Source organism: Hordeum vulgare, chromosome 7H (genome assembly GCF_904849725.1).
Source record: "Hordeum vulgare subsp. vulgare chromosome 7H, MorexV3_pseudomolecules_assembly, whole genome shotgun sequence".
NCBI lineage: Eukaryota > Viridiplantae > Streptophyta > Magnoliopsida > Poales > Poaceae > Hordeum > Hordeum vulgare.
In genome coordinates, this window is record NC_058524.1 from 247,584,584 (window position 1) to 247,605,101 (window position 20,518).

Here is a 20,518-nt window from a genome sequence, read left to right on the forward strand (position 1 = left end):
AAAGGCCAAGTCACTCGGCCAGATCGCGTTGGACGTCGTCTTCGGCTCCGACAAGAACTTCCGCAAGGAGAAGCTGACGTTCGAGGTGGTGGACTTCCAGAGTGCGTACCACGCAATTTTGGGCCGCCCGGCGTATGCGCGTTTCATGGCCCGTCCATGTTACGTGTACCTGAAGCTGAAGATGCCAGGTCCAAAAGGTGTGATCACTATCATCGGCAATCGGCAGTGGGCCGAGGAGTGTCTGCAGCAGGGATCGAGGATCGCCGATCAACAGATGGCTGTCCTCGAGCTTGACGAGTACAAGAAAAAAGTCGACCCCGCTGACTTGATGCGTTCGAAGAAGCCAACTTCGGAGTCCGCATTCCAGTCGGTGGGAGAGACGAAGAAGGTCAGCATCCACCCGACGGACGACACCGCCGCCCCGACGAACATCTCCACCACCCTCGATCCTAAATAGGAAGCCGAGCTCATCCAATTCCTCCGTGAGAACTGGGACATCTTCGCATGGAAGCCCGCTGACATGCCAGGTGTACCCAGGGAGTTGGCTGAGCACCGACTGCATGTGGATCCCGCCGCTCAGCCTGTCCGAGAACGCCTGCGTCGGTCCGCGGCGCACAAGAGGAAGGCAATCGGAGAAGAGGTGGCTAAGCTTTTGGCAGCCAACTTCATTCGCGAGGTACACCACTCCGAGTGGCTCGCCAATGTTGTCATGGTGCCCAAGAAAGACAAGTTGCTCCGAATGTGCATCGACTTCAAGCATCTCAATAAGGTCTGCCCGAAAGACCATTTTCCGCTCCCCCGCATCGATCAAATTGTCGATTCGACTGCGGGTTGCGAGCGTTTGTCATTCCTTGATGCCTACTCGGGCTATCATCAGATCCGTCTGTATGGCCCGATGAATTAAAAACAGCCTTCATCACCCCATTCGGGTGCTTGTGCTACATCACTATGCCATTTGGTTTGAAGAATGCAGGAGCAACCTTTATGCGCATGATCCAAAAATGCCTCCTCGACCAGATCGGTTGGAATGTGGAGGCGTATATGGACGATATTGTAGTCAAGTCACGCAAAGGTTCCGACCTGCTGACTGACTTGGCAGAAACATTCGCCAACCTTCGTAGGTACGATATCAAGCTCAACCCAGCCAAGTGTTCATTCGGCGTTCCCAGTAGAAAGTTACTCGGTTTCTTCGTTTCCGAACGAGGGATCGATGTCAACCCCGAAAAGATCGGGACCATCGTCCGAATGGAGCGGCCGGTCAGAATACACGATGTTCAAAGACTCACAGGTTACCTAGCGGCTTTGAGCAGGTTTATCAGTCGACTCGGCGAGAAGGCACTTCCTCTGTACCGACTCATGAAGAAATCAGATACTTTCGAGTGGACAGACGAGGCCCAAATCGCATCCGACGACCTCAAAGTCCTAATTTCCACCCAGCCGGTTCTTATTGCTCCGCTCAGTAAAGAACCCATTCTTCTGTACATCGCAGCTACAAATCAAGTCGTCAGCACTATTCTCACAGTCGAACAGGAAGAAGAAGGCAAAGCATACAAGGTTCAGCGGCCAGTGTATTATGTCTCCGAAGTCCTGACTCCTTCCAAGCAGAGGTATCCCCACTATCAAAAACTTATCTACGGGATTTACATGACTGCGAAGAAGGTGGCTCATTATTTTCAAGACCACTCGGTGTCCGTCGTTTATGATGCTCCGTTGTCGGAAGTCCTACACAATCGGGACGCATCGGGCCGAGTGGCGAAGTGGGCAATGGAGTTGTTATACTGCGACATCAAGTTCGAGGCCAAGAAAGCTATAAAGTCTCAAGCTCTGGCTGACTTCATAACAGAATGGGTAGAACAACAGCAACCGACCCACATCTACTCGGCTCAATGGACAATGTTCTTCGATGGGTCCAAGATGTTGAATGGCTCCGGCGCTGGCGTTGTGATCATATCGCCAAAAGGTGACAAACTCAAGTATGTGTTGCAGATACACTTTGATTCCTCCAACAACGAGGCAGAGTATGAAGCTCTCCTTTATGGACCGCGCATGGCCATCGCACTCGGCGTGCGTCGCCTGATGGTCTATGGTGATTCGGATTTTGTGGTTAATCAAGTGATGAAAGAGTGGAACGTCAGGAACCCCACCAAGACCACATACTGCAATGCGGTGAGGAAGCTCGAGAAAAAGTTTGAAGGTCTGGAACTCCACCACGTTCCGCGACTGAAAAACCAAGCAGCTGATGAATTGTCGAAACTTGGATCCACTCGGAGACCAGTCCCGAGTGACGTCTGCCTCAAGCATCTTCACCTTCCCTCAGTTAAAGAAGATCCTTTCACAGAGGAACCAGTACAACCAAAGAGCTCGACAGATCCGACTGAAGTCGAAGTCCCTGCTGTGGTTGATTTGATCATGGAGATTCTTGCTATCATCCCCGATTGGACTGTGCCGTTTATTGCATACATCCCGAGGCAAGAATTACCAGAAGACGAAGTCCAAGCCAGACAGATCGTCCGCAGGTCAAAGTCGTTCACTGTCATTGATGGCCAGTCGTACAAGGAAAGCGTTTCAAGCGTCCTTCAACGATGCATCTCCCCTGAGGAGGGACAGTTAATCCTGGAAGAAATTCACTCGGGAACCTGCGGTCATCACGCCTCCTCAAGAGCAATCGTCGCCAAAGCATTTAGAGCTGGTTTCTTCTGGCTGCAGGCGAATGAAATGGCGAAGGATATGGTCAACCGATGCGAAGGATGTCATTTCTACTCTAACAAGTCCCACAAGCCAACATCTACGTTGAAGACAAGCCCTCTTGTTTGGCCGTTTGCAGTATGGGGATTAGACACAGTCGATCCATTCAGGACAGGCCAAGGGGGATTCACACATCTGTTGGTGGCAGTCGACAAGTTCACAAAGTGGATTGAAGCCAAGCCCATCAAGAAGCTCGACGCCCTTACGGCCATCAAGTTTGTCAGGGACATCATCTCCAGATTCGGGGTACCTCACAACATAATCACTGACAATGGAACAAACTTTGACTCAGACAGATTCGAAAGTTTCTGTACAAGCCAAGGTATCCGAGTGGATTTTGCATCTGTGGCGCATCCCCAAACAAACGGGCAAGCGGAGCGGGCGAATGGACTTATTCTGCAAGGTTTGAAGCCTCGACTCCTGCGAGAAGTGGGACATGCCGCTGGCGCATAGGTCACCGAGCTGCCTTCGGTGCTTTGGGGTCTCCACACAACCCCAAATAGATCTACAGGGCGATCCCCGTTCTTCCTCGTTTACGGAGCAGAGGAAGTCCTTCCGAGTGACTTGCTTCACAATGCTCCACGAGTTGAACTCTTCTCCGAAGCTAAAGCAGAGCAAGCAAGGCAAGACGGAGTGGATCTTCTAGAGGAGGAGCGCGAGATGGGAGTGACTCGCTCAACCATTTATCAACAAAATCTGCGGCGTTTTCACGCGCGACACGTCAGGAGTCGTACATTCCAAGCAGGCGACCTGGTGCTCCGAGTGGATCAGCAGAGACCTCACAAGTTGGCTCCCGCCTGGGAAGGACCCTTCATCATCTCCAAGGTGCTGAACAACGGAGCATATCGACTCTACAACCTCGACAGGAAAACGGACGAGCCGTGAGCATGGAACGGAGATCTCCTGAAGCGCTTCTACACGTGATCGTCGACTGAAGCAATGTAAAGAACAAGTATCGTTGAAGTAATACAAAAAAGATTGAGTTTTTGCAGATTCAAAATTCTTCCGCGGTCGCACACTCCGGTCTCAAAAAAAAAACTTAGCTGCGATCCAGAGTCGTCTAAGTACTAACTTTCTCTGAGTGTGCACTAAACGTCGCACTCGAAGACTTAGCTGCGATCAAGAATCGCCTAAGTACAAACTTTCTCCGAGTGTGCACTAAACGTCGCACTCGGGGACTTAGCTGCGATCAAGAATCGCCTAAGTTCAAATTTTCTCTGAGTGTGCACTAAACGTTGCACTCGGGGACTTAGCTGCAATCAAGAATCGCCTAAGTACAAACTTTCTCCGAGGGTGCACTAAACGTCGCACTCGGGGACTTAGCTGCGATCAAGAATCGCCTAAGTACAAATTTTCTCCGAGTGTGCACTAAACGTCGCACTTGGGGACTTAGCTGCGATCAAGAATCGCCTAAGTACAAACTTTTTCCGAGTGTGCACTAAACGTCACACTCGGGGACTTAACTGCGATCCAGAATTGCCTAAGTACTAACTTTCTCCGAGTGTGCACTAAACGTCGCACTCGGGGACTTAGCTGCGATCAAGAATCGCCTAAGTTCAAACTTTCTCCGAGTGTGCACTAAACGTCGCACTCGGGGACTTAGACGCGATCCAGAATCGCCTAAGTACTAACTTTCTCCGAATGTGCACTAAACGTCGCACTCGGGGACTTGTCTGCGATCAAGAATCACCTAAGTAGAAAGCTTCCTTCGAGTGTATCTTACAGATCCACTCGGAGGCTTAGCAGACCCTCATTGAGGCTCATGTAGATGTCAAGACAACTGACAATTACATGAGTAACAACTCGCTCCGAGTACGACCTTACAGTCGCACTCGAAAACTTAGCCGCAATCACGAATCGCCTAAGTACACAATTGCCTTCGAGTGTATCCTACAGATCCACTCGGAGACTCAGCAGACCCTCAGCGAGGCTCATTTAGATGTCAAGACAACTGACAATTATATGAGTAGCAGAACCTCATTGAGGCTCATGTAGATGTCAAGACAACTGACAATTACATGAGTAACAACTCGCTCCGAGTACGACCTTACAGTCGCACTCGAAGACTTAGCCGCGATCACGAATCGCCTAAGTACACAGTTGCCTTCGAGTGTATCCTACAGATCCACTCGGAGACTCAGCAGACCCTCAGTGAGGCTCATGCAGATGTCAAGACAACTGACAATTACATGCTCCGCATGTTTTCCTTTGGCTTCACCAAGAAACGCCAAACAAAAACCACGAGCCAAAATCGTGTCAACAACTCTTTGGCAAAGGAAGAGCAAAAGATTCGATTCAAATTCAAAGGTCGTCTAAAGATAGTTGGTTCGGTGTAGATCAAGCTTATCCACACCGAACCACGAATGTGACGGCCAACAGAAGTGGCCAAAGTTTCATACAACCAACACTCGGCATACCGAGGTAAAAGTTTTCTCAAGCGTCGTCAGGACTGGCACTGGCACTGGCAGGCTCCAAGAAAGTGTCAAGGTCGATCCCGTCTGCGATGCGAGTGGTGCTCTCAAGGAAGTTCTCCATGAAATCTTTGAATTGAAGCTTTTTGGTGTTGGCGACTTGCAACGCTTCAGCTTCTCTTCGCGAGCCTCCTTGCAGTGCACTCGGACCAGCGACAGCGCCACGTCCGCACCACGCCCGCACCACAGCGAGCCGCAGACTTCTTCCACGCCTGCACTCGGTTCGGGACCTCCTCCACCCGAGTCATCAACCCTTCCATCTCTTGCCGAGACTCGTCTTTGGGCCACATCTCCTTGTCGATTCAGCCGACGACCTCTCTCAGTCGACCGATGAAAGGTCCCACTTTGCCCAGGCGAACGTGCGCTCGGAGCATGTCTTGATTGGCGTCCTCGCCGAGTGGAACGTTCGGAAGAACCGACCGCTCAACGTCAACTGCTTCAACCTCAGCGTCCATGCAAAAATCTGCAAAGACAAGACGAGCAAAAAGTAAGCGCAGAATGAAATACACAGTCAAGAAGCACTCGGAAAAACAGAACTTACCACCGAGAAGCGCAATCATCTTCCTTGCCCACTCACTGACGTACTTCTCCTGTGCTATGCACCGCCTGTTCATCACCTGCATCTGTCCCATCAACTCGGTTCTTTGTTTCCCCATTTTCTCCATTTCGGACACCAATGCCTTGTTTGACTCACGGGACTCCTCCAAGGACTTCTTTCGTTCAGCCAGAACACCCTTCATACCAGCCAAGGCAAGCATTGCTGCATCCAGTTCCGCAGCAAACTGAATCTTTTCATCCTTCAGAGTATCGTACGCTGATCCCATCTCGCAAGTCTTCTGCAAGTCAGCGCCAAGAGACGGTCAGACACATTCAACAAGGACAACAATAAAAACTCGAAGTTCTTCAGACCCCTGCCGACGCAAGCAGTCGACAGCGGTCTCAGGGACTACACCCAGTGGGTTCACTGAGAGTGACCCCACTGGCATGAACCTCAAACAGGTCCGCCCTATTGAGATACATAACAAAAAACAAGCCTATGAGGTTACTACTACCTGACCTGAGTAAAATTACTCTCGGGGACTCATCCAGTAGGTGCACTCGGAGTGCCCTCACCGGTAACATTCGAACAGATTAGCTTTGATCTGATCAAGTTAAAGAAAATGTATATAAAGACAACTGCGGGTGCAAGCACTCGACAGAAGTCTCGGGGACTACACCCACTGGGTTCACTAAGAGTGAACCCACTGCAAAATAATCATACTGTATCCGAGTACATTGCTTAAACACCCAGTGGGTTACAAGAGGAAAGTAAATACTTACTAGCCCACTTACTCGGATATCGTCCCGGAGTTCCAAGCTTCGCTTGTACACAGACGTGATGGAGTCATACGCTCTCTTGGCATCACCCGCCATCAACTCCGCCTGCACCATGGCCTCCTTGGCAGCTCCCACCTGATCTTCCGGGAGGTGCCGGGCATCGTACTGGACAGTCGACGGATCTGGCACCACAAGAGACTCCTTGGGCATCCCAAGTCCTGCTCCAGTCGGTTCAACAGCGATAAGCGCCGTTTCAGTCAACGACATCGTCTCAGTCGGTGGCGCGTCCATGGCGGGAGTAGTAACCGGTGGAACAACCTCAAGGACAGGCACCGCAGCTTGCTCGGACCTCTTCTGGTCGCCCTCCTCCACATAAATCACCTCTGAGGGAAACCCAACCGAATGGCGTGAGACCACAGGAAAAAGGCAAGACCAAAGACAGAATTCGTGATGCAATAATGTAAGCTCTCGGAATCGCCACGACGCACCTGGCTGGGATGTGACAACATTGTCCGTATCCATGGGATCGTCTCCCTGGCATGGCGGAGAGGTGGCGGAGGTGGCAGCTTTGTCGAGTAAAATTCACTCGACCAATAAGCATGAGTTCAATCAAATACTGGAAGAAGATAGAAGAACAATGCACTTACGCTGAGGTGACGGGAACGTTGACCCTCATCCGCGGCAAAGCCTTCCGAGGCTTAGATCCACTTGGTTTGGCCACCTTAGAGGGATGGCCCGCGGGCTCAACAGCAGAGTCCCTGGTCCTCTTTGTGCTCCGAGCACTCGGAACCACGGGAGTAGCTGGCAAGGCACTCGGAACCACAGGAGCAGCTGGCGGGGCACTCGAGGCCGCTGGAGGAGCCGACGGAGCCACAGGTTCGTGACGACGTTTAGTTCGAGGCTCTGGTGGTGGAGGTGGCGAGTTCTGTTCCTCATCTTCCTCCTCTTCTTCTTTGGACTCCTCCCCGTCTCCCCATTGTCGGAGACGTACTCGACGCTCTCCACGCTGCCCTCGTGGCTACCTTCCTCTTCCTCGGCCGGATTCCCGTTCGAGACAGGAGAAAACCAGTTGGTCCACGCCTGCACAAGATACAGTCAACAACACCAAACGTCAGACAGTAATACAAGAAAAAGCGATAAATCTAAGACAATTGTGTGCACTCGACAAGTTATACTCACCTCATTCGGAGGAGGGTTGTCCGCGCGGAAGGGCTTCACTCGCCGGGCTCCTCTGGGGTTATCGCAGGCGCCTGTGATGTTGAGGACCCACGACGCCACCAGCTCCCCGGTCACGCACTCGGGGTTAGTCCGAGTGGAGTCCTCAGGCCCCGTGTAGTGCCACATGGCGTGGTGTCGAGCTTGCAAAGGCTGGATACGCCGACCCAGAAAAACCTCCAACAAATCTATGCCAGTGACTCCCTTTCGGACGACCTCTACAAGTGCATCGACCAGAGGCTGGATTTGGATCTTCTCCATCTTCATGAGCGCAAGCTGCCTAGGCGGAGCCGGTCGGTCTAAGCTAAAAGGTGGTAGTCCAGTGGCGGCATTCGGGCAAGCAACGTCCTGTCAGTAAAACCAAGTCGACTGCCAGTTCCTAACGGATTCAGACAACTGAAGAGCGGGATAGCTACTTTTACTTTTCTTTTGGAAGCCTAAGCCTCCGCAGAGCTGGAGGAGGTGAGTTTTGTCATCCGACTGGCTAAGCCTTTTGATGGTTTGAGATCTAGCATAGAAGATGTGCTTAAAGAGCCCCCAATGGGGAGGACAGCCGATAAAACACTCGCACAGCACGACGAAGGCAGAGAGATGAGCTATTGCGTTGCGAGGAAAATGGTGGAGCTGCGCCCCGAAGTGGTTCATTATACCTCTGAAGAAGGGATGAGGAGGCAGAGAGAAGCCTCGATGCACGTGACTAAGCAGCAAGACGCGCTCCCCCTCCTGGGGCGCCGGCTCGGTCTCGCCCTCCACTGGCAACCTCCACGTCTTGTGCTCGATCATGCTATGCTCCACCAGCTCCAGCATGTCCTCCTCCGTCATCGTGGAGGGGAGGAAATCCCCCTGGATCCAACCCGCCGGCAGTGCTCGCTGTCGTCGCTGAGCAGGAGCCGCCACCTTCTGCTTCTTCCGCGCCTCGAGCTTGCTCGTCTGCCCCTTCGTCATGGTGGAGGCTGCAGAACCGCGGAGGAGGAGGGGAAGGAAGGAGCTCGAGATGCACAGGAGGCCGCGAGAGAAGTGGGGCAAGTGCGAGCTATCAGGCGAGTGCAACGAAAAACCCTCGCTGTAGAGGTTTAAATAAGGTTCCGACTGGGTCACTAGCAGGTGGCCTCAAAATCTTATCCCCCGACCGGTTACTGCGATATTAGTGGAGGAGATAAAGGCGTGGAAATCGAGGCGGCAGATACTACTCGATTACGATGTCGTCATCCCCGCTGGGCGCGCGACAACCGAAATTTGAGGATCCCGGAAAATCCGCCGCTGTCAGTTGGCTGGTCATGTCAAAAGATACCACGGAAGCACTCGGTCCCTGACGGTTCGTTTCACAAATACATCCACTCGGATCACTTGTCAAGAGGATAAAATGGATCGAGGCAAACAACGCCAAAGTCGCATCCGGACCAGTCGGATCCATACTCCAAGCATCGCTTCGTCGTTTCAACCCCAATCCATTCGGGGACTAATGATGGGGTTATAGTCCTAGGGTAGGGTCATAGGCCTGCCCTGTGGGTCCTACCCAAAGACTACCCTTCATAAGGGATAAGGCTCTTAGTCAGTTCCGACTGAATTAAGGACTTCCCATCATCCAGTCGGTGACGATTCCTCCATCATCCAGTCGGAGATGAGCATTCGGAGCGTATCAAACTTACCGACTGGATTCCACTCTGTACATCATAACCCCCTGGAGGGTAACGGTCATACATTTCCACGTATCTTTATTAGCATTTAAGACATACGTTACCTGTAACGTAGGCATTTATTCGCCACTACTCCACCCCTGTGCACCGAACCGTTGTGAAGGGCAGCGCACTCTATATAAGCCGCCCTTCCCCACTGGTGCAGGGGTTAGCAATTCACTGTAATCCATATTCCACTCGACAACAAGCTCCCAAGAGCACTGAGACGTAGGGCTTTTACCTCCACCGTAGAGGGGCCTGAACTCATACAACCTCGCTGTAGCTAAGGCTCTGCCCATCCTTTCGTACCCTACACATCTACTGTCAGACTTATACCCACGACAGCAAGTATTACGGTGGGTGAACAAATTACCGTCGAGCAATTGATAGAACCGCACAAAGTCATGACGATATCTAAGGCATTGATCATACATATAGGCATCACGTCCGAGACAAGTAGACCCATACTTTCTGCATCTACTACTATTACTCCACACATCGACCGCTATCCAGCATGCATCTAGTGTATTGAGTTCATGATGAAGAGAGTAACGCCTTAAGCAAGATGACATGATGTAGAGGGATAATCTCAAACCAATGATGAAAACCCCGTCTTTTTACCCTTGATGTCAACAACACGATAAGTGCCTCGCTACCCCTTCTGTCACTGGGTGAGGTCACCGCACGGTATGAACCCAAAACCAAGCACTTCTTCCATTGCAAGAATCATAGATCTAGTTGGCTAGACAAAACCCACAACTCGAAGAGAATTACAATGATATGAAATCATGCATAAGAGAGATCAGAAGAAACTCAAATAAGATTCATAGATAATCTGTTCATAAATCCACAATTCATCAGATCTCGACAAACACACTGCAAAAGAAGATTACATCGGATAGATGTCCATGAAGATCATGGAGAACTTTGTATTGAAGATCCAAGAGAGAGAAGAAGCCATCTAGTTACTAGCTATGCACCCGTAGGTCTATGGTGAACTACTCACGCATCATCGGAGAGGTCAGGGTGTTTATGAAGAAGCCCTCCGTATCCGAATCCCCCTCCGGCAGGGCACTAGAACATGCCCCAGATGGGATCTTGCGAAGACAGAAGCTTGCGGCGGCGGAAAAGTACTTTCGATGATCTCCTGATTTTTTGTGGAATTTTTGGGGATATATAGGCGCAAACCCTAGGGCAAAGGAGGTCTAGGGGGCCCACAAGCCTGTGGGCCGTGGCCTCCCCCCTGGCCGCAGGGTGAGGGCTTGTGGGGCCCCTGGGGCCCCCTGCCTTGGCTCTCAAGTCTCCTGATCTTCTTCCGTTATGGAAAAAATCTTTCAGGGATTTTATTCCGTTTGGACTCCGTTTAAAAATCTCCTTTGAAAGGGGTCAAAAACATGGAAAAAACAAGAACTCGCACTTGGCACTGAGTTAATAAGTTAGTTCCAAAAAATATATAAAAGGCATGCAAAACATCCAAAGTTTGACAATATAATAGCATGAAACCATAAAAAATATAGATACGTTGGATACGTATGAGTTAACTACCCCAAATGCCTCTCGAACACCTTCTTCCAGTATGGTCAAACAACACTTAACACCCTCTACACCCACTCCATTCCCACTAAACTCTTAGTGCAAGCTGCGAGCACCATTCCTCAACTACAGACGAGTGGCCCCTCCCTGGTTCCAAGCAGCTGAGCCCAAATTCCCATTTTAGTTTCTAGATCATGGTTGACAACTCCTCTCCGGGCTCTTCCTTATACCAGAAGTGAGACTGTCAGCTCCCAAATGTCTAAGGGGCATCTAAGCCAACCCCCGAACATGCCAGATAGGGCCAAAGCATCCCAGAGCGCGCCAGCATGCCGTGGCATGCCAAATCTGCGCTCTGGGTGCGCTACAGGGCGCACCCGAGGCAAAGGAGGCCATCCCCGGCCGATTCTCACCTCTCCTCGGTGCCCCTCCTTGTCTCCAACAAACCTCCTAACGCGCGCGCCAGATTCGGCCAGAAGAGCGTGGCCCTCCAGCACACGCGCACTGAGTCTCCTCTCTCTCTCGTTGAGCCTCTCGGGTATCAAACCACGTCCGCGAAACCGTGGTATCGACCTCGAGCTCTCTCCCCCTCTCCAGCAGCCGCGGTGAAACCACCAGCGCTTCCCCGCTCGATGCACCATTACTGGCCTATAAATTGGACCTCCCTCTTCGCTCCAGCACCTCACACCACTCCTCCAGAACCTCAATCGAGGCCCTAGCCACCCCACCCGAGCAGAGAGAGCTCCGGTGCTTGAGATAGACTGAGGCCCCACCGCTTCGGAGCTCCGTCGATCTCGCGCTACAGGCTAGCTCTCGTGCTCCTCTCACCACCTTCGTGACCGTAGTGAGCTCAGGAAGCTTCTCCACTTCCCGCCCGAGCATTTCCCTGCCCGTAGCACCCAACTCCACCACCACCCATAGCACCTCCGCCGCGGCCACCTCATCGCTGATGACCCACGGCCTCCCCGCCTTTCATTCGACCACCAGTAGGTAGGCAATGAAGCCATGGTGCCGTTCCTGCCGTCAGCTAGGCTCGACGGCATTGGCATCGCTGCCGGCGTGCCTCCCCTTCCTGTGTCTAGAGGAGGACGACGGCCCCGACAGGCATGCCCCACCTGTCGGTGGCCCATCTCTTCCCCTCTCTCCTCTCTCTGCCACTGACCGTAGGGGCCCGCATGTCAGGTTTAAACCTGACAGCGCGCGCACCTGGGCTGCTAGCTGGCTAACTGGCCGGTTGGCCAGTTGGGCCGGCCCAACCACTGGCCGAGCCAAGCCAGGGTTAAGCCCCTTTTCCCTTTTCTTTTATGTTGATTCTAAATGATTTTTGTAGAGTTAAATATCCAATCAAATTTAAATATTTTTTCATCAGAAATCTTCTAAAAATGTGTAGAATTTGTTAGTGCTGTTGCACTAATTTTTGTAAATACTTTTACACATAGCTTTGATTAAAATGTCTAGTTTAAATATTTTAGCTAGTGTTATTTAGGTTTTAAAAATACCCTTCTGCATCAAAACCAGAGACAAACATTTTAAAACTATAATAAAGATTTATCATAATAGGATAACATTTTTAAAGTGAGCTTGTGCTCTGTTTTTGAATGAGCTTCTTATTTTGTTACTATTATTACGATGATAGATTCCGCGTTCGATGAAGGAGTTGTATTCAAAGACCCTGAAGACCCCGGATACCTAGCTGATCAAGGCAAGCAGCCCTTTGACCATGTCTGAGAAAATATTTTGATGCATGCCAAGTTGAATACTTTATTCTGATGCATATAGTTAAGGTTATTCGGTGCACCCCAGCATAGTGTTACCGATTGCTCCTCCGAAGCACTTGCATTGAGCATGACCTTACCATATATATGGGTCACGTTGATAAATGTTGACAAGTAGACAGTAGTGCTACGCATAGGAAGAGCATGTTCATGCTGATGGTAAGACAGAGTTGATATCAAAGGTTTTACGAAAACCCCGTCGGGTGCCACTAATGCCCGAGGGTGATGATGTTGAGTTAGGTGACCACTTATGAAGAAGTGGTGCACCGAGAATATTTTGTGTGAGTGGTTTCGGAAAGGGGATTAGATTTATGATGAGTCGACCGTCCCAACCTTACGACCACGATACCCCTTTATGGGACCGGGCTTTGTTGACTACTTTGGTCAATGCTAGCAAAGAGGCCACATTACTAGTGGCGGGAGTGATATGTGGTCACTCTCGTGACGGGTCATACCAGGTAGGTCGACTATGCCGTTTTTACGTGTTCCGAGCACACCTTTGGTCTCCGCATGGATGATACGGTCTAGAGTCGGTGCTCGTAAGACATACATCATGTGGGATGGGTACCAAGCGAGTGGACTCTTTGTCTAGTATCGTCAGGGGAAAGGCAATGATCGGGTACTTACCTCGGGTATGTTATATACCGCCAGTCGTGGATGACATGGAAGTTTCCCGGATCTCGTGGGTACAACGTACAACCTTTGCAGAGTGTAAAACTATTCGAATAGCCGTGTCCACGATCAAAGAAAGTTGGGTAATCCTGCTTAAACTACGTCCAATCGTTTCCGCATAAACCAAGTGTGTGTGTGTGTGTGTGTGTGTGTGTGTTTAAAGGTGTTATCTGAGAAAAATGATATGACAAGTTCGGTGACTTGGCATATAGGGTGAACCCGTGCTGTTCAATCCCTCAGTAGATATGTTGATATGTGTAATCTGTTCTTAAGTTTACCATCTAGCTTATGATGCATATCCTTACAAGCACTTGACCATGTTCATTTTGATTAAACCTTGCTTTCCGCAAAGTCTGCATATTACTTCATTATCGTACCAACTGCATTATCCATATCATGGGCTGTTTGCGAGTACATTCAAAGTACTCACTGGCTTGCAACTGGTTATGTTATTGACCAGATATGGAGGAACCAGAGTTTGGAGAAGAATTCTTCATCAGAGATGGACACGCGAACTAGGACGCTTCCCAGTCAGAATGCCTGTTGGTGAAGGCTGATGGCATGGTCTCCCATTTACTACCAAGATTTCCGCTATTAGTTGTATGATTGGGCTTATAGGCCCTATCTATGTGATACTTGACCATGGTGGTCATTTGTTGTATCAAAACGACATGTTTGGATGTAAGACTCTTAATAATCAGTATGTGTGTGTTCGGTGAGCATTGATATCTGGGATCACTGAGCATGTTCATTCGGCGATCTTGACTCGTAACTCGGGGTCCCCTGAGAACTGGTATCAGAGCCATCCTGGTTGTAGGAAGCCTTAGGTAGCATGGACGATAGCCGAGACGATTAGAACACTCACCCTTTACACTTGAGATAGCTACACCCTACTACCATTTCATACCACCCACAAATTTCTAACGCTCTCCTAAAAACCTTGTAGACGGCCGTCGTACCTGAGATGCTTCTGGAAACTAGCTTTCCCCTACTTTTGGGAGACATCGTGGAGAACTGTCAAGTACGTCGCACGCCCATTTTCCTCTACCACGAGCACTAGGTCAATGCCGACACAAAGGAATATCACGTGGACGTGATAGTGAAGGCAAATGACTCCCCAACTAGTTGGTTCTTTGAAGGACCACATATGGAGAATCTAATGTTGGAAGTGGAGACAGCATGAGAGGCACTCGTGCATCTCCGTGATATCCTTCCCGAGATGGCCAACGAGTCGGCTACTTGTCACTTGCCTTTTGTTAAGGACGTATTTGACGAGAGCTGGACACTCAACCCATCCCCGGAGGACGGGATGCCACTCAGGTTTCAGACCTACTACATCCTATCCGTCGACACCCTAACACACCTTCTGATCAAGGAATCCATGACGCTTCGCCAAGAACTACACCAAGTCATGGACCTACTTCCCCTAGAAAAGATGAAGACACACAAGGTCAAAAAGGAAGGAGCACCCAGAGGGCAACCTACTATTGCCTTCCGAGGAGGAATACCACCGCTCCACGCCACTCCTATACAGAGTCGCCGTCTGACCACGGAAGAATACACAGAACTCCTCACGGCTTCGCCAACAAAGCAACATCGTGATGGACCTCTTCCTTCCCCTAAACCTTTGAAGGAAGAAGACACCAACGAGGATGAAGACGAAGACCCTATAGAACCTACATACGCGACCGAGCAGTCCGCCGCTTAGAGTAACGTCTTAGGCAACCTAGGAGTCTCCCCTGCGAAGTCGGGTCCGTGTATCGGTTCATGAGAACCACGATTGTTGTGTGCTTCCTGTTTCGATGCAAGCCGCATTTCTGCCTTAGGCAACATGTAAGCGACTACATCACCTGTTTTAATTGAGTATTTGCATAAGGTTCCTCAAACCTTGTGTTTTTCTCACACACTTGTACTATACCAAACTCCCTTATCTAGGCGCGTCATCCCTTTATGATTCCCCGACCACTTCGAAATATTGACATATATGCTCCCAAACAGGATGGTGATTCCTACTCGCACCAGCACCTTTGGCAACCCGAGCACTGACACTTCTAGCCAGCAGCCAGGAACCGGTGGGTCTGCCCAAGCTGGAGATCACCCCGAGCAGCAGCAAGGCGACATTCCCCCGCCACCGCCTCCACCGGAGATGATGACCGTGGCTCAGTTCCTCCAAGCTCTCCGAGAGGAACGTCAAGCCAACAATGCCGCCATCCAGCAGTTGGCTCAAGTCTTAGTGAACAATCCGCCGCAAAATGGAAATGGCAACAGTCGCTCCACTCTGTCTGAGTTTATGAGGACTGCACCTCCCATATTCACGGAGACAACTGAACCCCTGGATGATGATGACTGGACCCGCACCATTGAAGACCTCCTCGCGCTGGTTAAATGCATCGATGACCGCGAGAAAGTCCTTTATGCTTCTCACTGTCTCGGTGGCTCGGCCAGGCTTGGTGGGACGGGTTCCAAATTATGTGGGAAGGGCAGGCTATCTCTTGGGCTATCTTCAAGGAAGGATTCCGCGCTTCTCACATTCCCCTGGAATGATGACCATTAAGAAGCGGGAATTCTGAGCTCCGAGGCAATGCAGTGGGAAAGTCAAGGAGTACCTGCAGAAGTTTAACCTTTTGTTGAGGTATGCACTAGAAGACGTTAACGCCGAAGCCGCGAAGCTGGAACACTTCATGGAGGGACTTCAATAGTCGCTTCAGTATCAGCTTGTCATCTGTGAATGCCGGACCTTGTGCGATCTGGTAAACAAGGCCCTAAACCTGGAGGATAAGCGTCGTGCGACGGATGATACCCGCAAGCTTAAGCTGATGGGCAATGGAGGTTCTAGTAACCAGAAGGCACGACCGTGGCAATCTTCCCCGGCAAAACCTAGCTATCAGCAGTAGCAGTATAAGGCACCAGCGTTCCGCTAGAACTACCAGCCCCAGCAACAGGCCAACCCTGATACGTCTCCGTCATATCTACTTTTTCGAACTCTTTTGCCCTTGTTTTGGACTCAAATTTGCATGATTTGAATGGAACTAACCCGGACTCACGCTGTTTTTAGAAGAATTGCCATGGTGTTGTTTTTGTGCAGAAATAGAAGTTCTCGGAATGTCCTAAAAATTTACGGAGATTTTTTCTGGAATAAAAGAAAAATACCCGCACAAAGATCCACCAGAGGGGGCGTGCTAGTGGGCCACAAGCCCACAGGCCGCGGCCACCCCCTATGGCCACGCCGTGCAGGCTTGTGGGGCCCACGTGGGACCACCGCCCCCAAACTCAGCTATATATCTTCCGCCTCGCCCAGAAAAAAATCAAAGAGAAGGTTTCATCGCGTTTTGCGATACGGAGGCGCCGCCACATCTTGTTCTTCATCTCGAGGGCAGATCTGGTGTCCGTTTCGGGATCCGGAGAGGGGAAATCATCACCATCGTCATCATCAACCTTTCTCCATCGACAATTCCATGATGCTCTTCATCATTAGTGAGTAATCTCATCGTAGGCTTGTTGGACGGTGATGAGTTGGATGAGATCTATCATGTAATCGAGTTAGTTCTTGACGGGGATTGATCCCTAGTATCCACTATGTTCTAGATTGATGTTGCTACTGCTTGGCTATGCTTAATGCCTGTCATTAGGGCCCGAGTGCCATGATTTCAGATCTGAACCTATTATGTTGTCGCCAATATATGTGTGTTTTAGATCCTATCTTGCATGTTCTAGTCACCTACTATGTGTTATGACCCGGCAACCCCGGAGTGACAATAGCCGGAACCACTCCCGGAGATGACCATAGTATGAGGAGTTCATGTATTCACTGTGTGTTAATGCGTTGGTCCGGTTCTTTATTAAAAGGAGAACCTTAATATCCCGTAGTTTCCATTAGGACCCCACTGCCACGGGAGGGATGGACAATAGATGTCATGCAAGTTCTTTTCCCTAAGCACGTATGACTACATACGGAGTACATGCCTACATTAGATTGACGAACGGGAGCTAGTTACGTATCTCTTCGTGTTATAGCTGTTACATGATGAATCACATCCATCATACTCATCCATCACCGATCCACTGCCTACGAGTCTTTTACTACTGGTTCTCGCTACGTTACTTTGTCTAGGCTTGTCCCTTGCTACAAAAGGGATTGGGCCACTTTGCTGCTACTGTTGCTACTGCTGTTCCTTGCTACTTCACTGTTACTTGTTGCAAGACCTTTTTTGGAGCCGTAGCCGGGGAAGCATTCTTCTCAAGAATAATCCCCCATCAACATGCTGGCGCCATTCATACAACAGTTATCGTTTCTGGCACCGTTGCTATCATACTACCTTGCTACCGATACTTTGCTTGTAGACACTAATCTTTCAGGTGTGGTTGAATCTGACACATCCAACTGCTAATACTTGAGAATATTCTTTTGCTTCCTGTCATGCGAACCAACAAATTTGGGTTGAATACTCTACCCTCGAAAACTGCTGCGATCCCATACGCTTGTGGGACATGAAAGGCTTTTTCTAGTGCAGTTGCCGGGGAGGCACAACTATATTCTCTGAGTCACTTGGGATTGACGTCTGCTGATCACTATGAGGAATCCGAAAGATCCAAGAACTAAAATCCTACCTTCCGCTACGAGGAGAGGTAAGGAACTGCCATCTAGCTCCGCACTTGATTCACCTTCAGTTTTGAGTAAGTTTGCGACTTCGCCTCCTGCTAGAAATCTTGATATGTCGCATGTGCTTGATGATGCTACTTCTGCTGCCCATGATGCTTATGATGCTATGCTAGATACTATGCCTGATACTGCTTTGCCACTTGGTGCATTCCTTGATGCACAAATTGCTAGAGTTGCTGCTAGACGTGATGATACTTCTGAAACTGCTGATACTATTAAAGTAGAACCTGCTACTATGCCTGAATTACCTGTTATGCCTGATACGCGCTATGTTATGGAGGGAGAGATAGCTGAGGATTTTCTTGCATGTAAGGATAGCTATGATGTTGAGAAACTTCTGTGCAAGTGGAAAGAAAAGTCTCTGAACGCTAGGATGAAATACGACCCGAAGTTTGCCCCTTCGCCTATCTTTGTGACCGATAAGGATTACGAATTATCTGTCGACCCTGAGTTAATCACTCTGGTTGAATCTGATCTTTTTCACGGTTATGAGTCCGAAATCATTGTAGCCCATCTTACCAAACTGCACGATATAGCCACCCTATTCACTAGTGAGGAAAAGATCCGCCACTACTACATGCTCAAGTTGTTTCCTTTCTCGCTAAAGGATGATGCTAAGACCTGGTTCACTTCTCTTGCTCCTGGATGTGTGCGTAGCCCCCAGGATATGGTCTACTACTTCTCTGAAAAATATTTCCCTGCCCATAAGAAGCAAGCTGCCTTGCAGGAAATATACAACTTTGTTCAAGCTGAAGAAGAGAGTCTCCCACAAGCTTGGGGGAGGCTTATCCAGCTACTGAATGCTTTGCCTGATCACCCTCTTGAGAAGAATGAAATACTTGATATCTTCTATAATGGACTTACCGATGCTTCCAAAGACCACCTAGATAGTTGTGCTGGTAGTGTTTTTAGGGAACGAACCGTAGAACAAGCTGAGATTCTATTGAATAACATCTTGTGCAATGAGAATGCTTGGACTATTCCCGAACCACCTCCTAAGCCAACTCCGAAGAAAAGAGGTATTCTATTCCTCAGTCCTGAAGATATGTAATAAGCCAAGAAATCTATGCGAGAGAAAGGCATTAAATCTGAAGATGTCAAAAATCTACCACCTATCAAAGAGATCCACGGTCTCGATAACCCGATACAGGTAGTAGAAGTAAATTCTCTCCATAGGTTTGATGAGAGTGATATTCCTTTTGATAAACCTGCTAGCTTATGCCTGGATGAATTTGATAACTTTGTTGCCAAACAACAGAGTTTCAATGATTATGTTAGCAGACAATTGGAACAGAATGCTCGTATGATTAGTCATTTAAGTGCTTGTGTGGACAGAAACGTCAATGATCTTAAGCTTCTGAGTAAACATGCCTCTATGGTTACTACTCAGGTAGAACAAGTACTTAAAGCTCAGAATGACTTTCTCAATGAGTTGAATGAAAATTCCGTCAGAGTCGTTACTAGAGGCAGTAGAATGACCCAGGAACCTCTGTATCCTGAGGGTCATCTGAAGAGAATTGAACAAGATTCTCAAGCAGTTAGCACTGATGCACCTAGTCATCCTAGAAAGAAGAAGAAATATGATAGGAACCTGCACGCTAGCAACCCTGTTGCTGCTACACCTGAGAGTCGAAACGATGCCTCTGTCTCTGATGCTGAAACATAATCTGGTGATGAACATGAACCTAATGATAATATCAACAGTGATGTTCATGAAGATGCTCAACCTAGCAATGAAAAGGATGTGGAGATTGAACCTAGTGTTGATCTTGATAACCCACAACCTAAGAATAGAAGATACGATAAGAATGACTTCACTGCTAGGAAGCATGGTAAAGAAAGGGAGCCATGGGTTCAGAAACCTATGCCCTTTCCTCCCAAACCATCCAAGAAAAAGGATGATGAGGATTTTGAGCGCTTCGTTGAGATGATCAGACCTGTCTTTCTACAGATGTGTTTGACAGATATGTTCAAGATGTCTCCGTATGCTAAGTACATGAAGGATATTGTGACTAATAAGAGGAAGATACATGATCTTGAGATCTCCCCATGCTTGCTAACTATACCTTCAAGGGTGGAACTCCTAAGAAACTAGGTGATCCCAGTGTGCCCACTATACCTTGCTCCATTAAAGGCAACTACGTTAGAACTGCGTTATGCGATCTTGGAGCCGGTGTTAGTGTTATGCCTCTTTCTCTTTATCATAGACTTGAACTGGATAAGTTGACACCCACTAAAATCTCTCTGCAAATGGCCGACAAATCAACTGCTTTTCCTACCGACATTTGCGAGGATGTGCCTGTTGTGGTTGCTAACACCACTATCTTAACAGACTTTGTTATCTTGGATGTTCCCGAGGACGATGCCATGGCGGTCATCCTCGGAAGACCCTTTTTAAACACTGTAGGGGCTGTTATAGATTGCAACAAAGGCAATGTGACTTTCCATGTCAACGGT